Below are 4,254 nucleotides of genomic sequence, written 5' to 3'. Positions count from 1 at the left end.
ATATATTCAGTCGTGGAAGAGCTCAAAAAGTGAAAAAAAGGATAAATTTCGCATCTTTGTAAAATGAGATGACTGTGATGCGAAAATGCCTAATTAAATTGTATGTGTTAGCCAGCTGAAGAAAAAAGATCAACGATCAGATTTATTTGAAAATTCAATGAAAATAGCTTGAAACTCTCTCCAACTTCCACTTAATACTGCATTTATTCTTCATCATCATACTCTGGTTCCATTCTCTCTTTCCCACTTCTACTTTGACATAAATGCTTATATGTATACATTTTTTACTTAAATTTTTTATAACATGGATTCTTTTATTACTTTTAATTCAATCATTAATTTATTGAAAAATATCACCGAACGCAATCGGATAGTGAGTGATGACCATTTAAGAAGTAGTGAGGTAGGACAGCCCTTTTGTCGATACAAAAACTAATTAATTAACTAAAAGTTTCGTTTCATTTCGGTGGGCTATTCTCATCTAAATCTTTCCCAAACAGCAAATTGCTAGAAGCTTTCTCATTGGAAATGACCAAAATTTTCAACAATGCAGCAAGCCTATTACCTTTTGCAAACTATTGTTCGTACCTTTATTCTAACCTGTAATAAATAAATGATTGCGGCCAGAACTGAAGCAGCCAAATCATTTAAGTTATGACATCTCTGCTGATCATATGCATATAGAAAATCGGATGTGACAATAATCATGATCCCAGAGGAAGATTCGTGGTACATCTGTCAAGCCGTTCCGTTTAAATCACACACCAGTTAAGCCATTAATGGCTCAAGCAGTCTGATCTTTTAACCATATGCGATCATGATAAAGTGCTTAAATAAGATTTTCTGCTTAATCACCATTAAACCAATTTTTAAAATTTATTCAATTAACAAAGTTTAATTTAGATAACGATTATTAACTTATTCTAGATTTCTGCGGTGCTGGAAAGGACGATGTGAGTGATGACAAGTAGGAAATCTTTGTTCTTGACACCGTACTTATTCTTGACACTTTTGAATGTTAAAAAACAGGAGAAAAAGTGGGAAACAAACATCACTAATAAGAACAACTTAGAATTCTAATTTATTGAAAAAAATTCGAAAATTTTCATCATTTTCAGTATGAATTGATGATATTCTATCAGTGACAAAGTTTCAAACAATCAAAGAGATCGTTTCTTCTTAATGTTTGTGCAGCGTTATCATTTACGGAAAAATGGATTGTAATAAAAAAAAAGAAGGATGATATAAGTGGTAGTGATAATAACTTTTGTTCCTCGATTTGAACGAATTATTAATCGTTCTGCCAATCTGTTTTGACATTTTCGGCTCCTACCATCCTTTTGATGCGGTTGATGAAATGTGGAATTGCATCATTCTCATAATTTTTAATTTTAAATGTTGCCATCAGTGATTGGAATTGGAGTGGATAAGGGAAAACTGCTTGATGAATGGGAGTAGAGATTTTCAATATAAATAATATATGAAGGTTTCTCGATAGTCGGGTGATTAGGGTAGTCGAGAATCCAGATCCAACTGCAAAAGTTATTAAAAGACAATCATTTCCATTTCATTTGTCTTTTTTTTGCTCATTAATTTGGTGATCGCTGCACTCAAAATATCCTAAAGTTATAGGCTTCCTTTTTTGGATTAATATATTCGTTTAATATTCAATCGAAAAAAATTGTTTATAATAATAGCGCTTCGTATCACGAACCCTCTTTTAATAAATTTTAATGTACGCGCAAAAACGCGAAAATATTTCAAAAATTTATATGTCGAAAATTTAATTACATCCATATTCAACTCAATGCGATGCTAAACGATGCATTGAAAAATTGGAAAGTTCAGGTTTTTTTTCGTCCGGACACTAGTGGCCTAAATTTTTGGCAAATTTGTTGCAAAAATTTGAAAAATAAAACACTTTCTCTTGCAAAACTACCGAAACTTTGACAAAAAATTGTTGATTCATTCTGATTCAGTGAATTTTTAAATCAACAAAAAATATTATAATGTAACCACTATTCTATTGATTATTACTACTGCAGCTTGTTTTTCCATGAACATATTTTCTTGCATATAATGTCCAATCGAGCATAAAATTCGTGAATTGAAATTAAATAGAATTTCGTAAAGTAAACATTAAATGCAAAACCCCCTTCCAAATTGTGTACATATGTGAAAATGCTTATAAATTCAAGCCGAAATATGCGTAATTACAAATGCGAACTACTTTGAACTCTTAAAAACGATTGGTAAATGATTTCGTTTGGAATTTATAATGAAATTTTTGAAACATCTGTACAAAGTCTTTTGAATGAAACTTTATGAATCACTTTATATCTTAACGGAAACATTTTGGTTCATGTAATTTTATGAACTTTGAACAGTGAATTGACAGACAGCAATTTATTCACTTGCAATTAGTCATTAAAATCATTGTGTTCTTCAAAAACACTGATAAGCTTGGATGTCATGATTCAAATACTAACTTTAGTAGGTTTTTTAATGTGAATGATGATAATATAATAATTATATGTGCTTCCAGTTAATTACATATACATTCTATATCTTAAATAATTTGAATTAAAAAATTTATTTTCTATAGCATCAATTTTGATAAGGAAAGAATTTGGGAAGATTAAGTTCTGAAAATAAATAATTGAAGCATGAAAAAGAGATAGAAGGAGGAACGAGGAATCCGGAACTCAATACTTTATAAATTTAAAAGATGAAAAGAAAGAAGATTGTATTTATCGATAAAACAGAATGAATGAGAATTCCCTTTTGATATCTTTCTCAATTTGCAACTCTGCAAGATAAATGCAATGGATTTCCATCAATAAATGAGAAATTACTGTTAGTTTATAATGCCAAAATATTACTCTTAATGAGTTTCTTGTTTGCACAATGCATGCACAATTCCTAATTAGCTATCTCATTTGCAGTCGCAGGTGAGAAATGGAATTTGTGAGTGGAACAAATGGATAATGAAACAAATTTAACTCCTAAGATTATGCGCTAATAATTACAATATATGTATTTGTAAAATGGTAATGGAAAATTTATTAGCTATATAATTACACTTGGTGTATAATCTCAACCACTTATTAATTAAATGTTTATTTACACTTATTTCTACGGTTTGCTAAATGGACACATGATTCAGCCATGTCCATATCTCAGAATGAATTAAGCAGTGAAATTTTTTGTTTGAAATGAGGACACAATCAATTTTGAATAATCTCTGGGGATATTATTGCGTCAATGATAGTCCCATACCTCGAAGTGACATGCAACATTAGAATGATTTTGAATTTAAGTCTACTCAGTGGTGACACCCACAATGACAATTAACAACAATCTATAACTAAAACCTGACTTATCCTATTCTGATTCACCAAGACTGAATAACCAGATTTGCAAAAAAAAAAGGATATTGAACTACTGAAAGCGCTAATCTAAGTTTACCAAATTCTCTCCTATCTTTCAGTTAGATAAAGTATAATTTGATTTGATTGATCTGTCCGAGATCATAGAACATGAAAAGATTTTCGAAATGTTTGTCAACTCATCGACACAGGCGAACAACACTTAATGCAAAAATAATGGAGAAGATATATGACTGTAGAAGTGATGCAAGCAAAAGGGAAGAAAATTTTGAATGAAAGGACGACTTACAGATAAAGCGAGATGGATGTGACATTTAGGTCGACATAATTTTAATGCAGGGCTAATAAAACACTGAGAAATGAGAGGTAACCATGATAGATGTAATGGATCACACGATGATCTTTCATAAACTACTTATGCACATGATGATAAAATAGTTTAGGGTCACATCCAGACTTTGGGTTTGAATTTAATATTTTGAGATTTTTAACTTTTTGATTAATTTCATTAGAAGTCCTTCTAATTATCCTCTTTTCTCTTTTTTATTGGGGAATATTTGACAGTATAAACTGCAAGTCATGCGACATTTTCAATCAAGTATGAGAAAGTCATCTTTTCGCCCAAAAAATTTTTTGCACATGAATATATTTACTTTATAACGATAATATGTAATCCACTCTTTTGTACAAATGCGAGCTGGACGATCAAGTTTTGTCTTTCACTATCTGTGGAGTGTTTATGAAGCTGATTTTTGAAAGGACATCATCTTTTCAACGAGATTTTCTTCAGCAAGGAATTCTCTTCCTGACGATTTTGTAATTCAAATCAAACCTTCATGCAAGTCGATCTCGACTACTGGAATGC

This window comes from Loa loa, assembly GCF_000183805.2.
Source record: "Loa loa unplaced genomic scaffold supercont3.56, whole genome shotgun sequence".
Lineage (NCBI taxonomy): Eukaryota > Metazoa > Nematoda > Chromadorea > Rhabditida > Onchocercidae > Loa > Loa loa.
Note: the sequence above shows the minus strand (reverse complement) of the source record.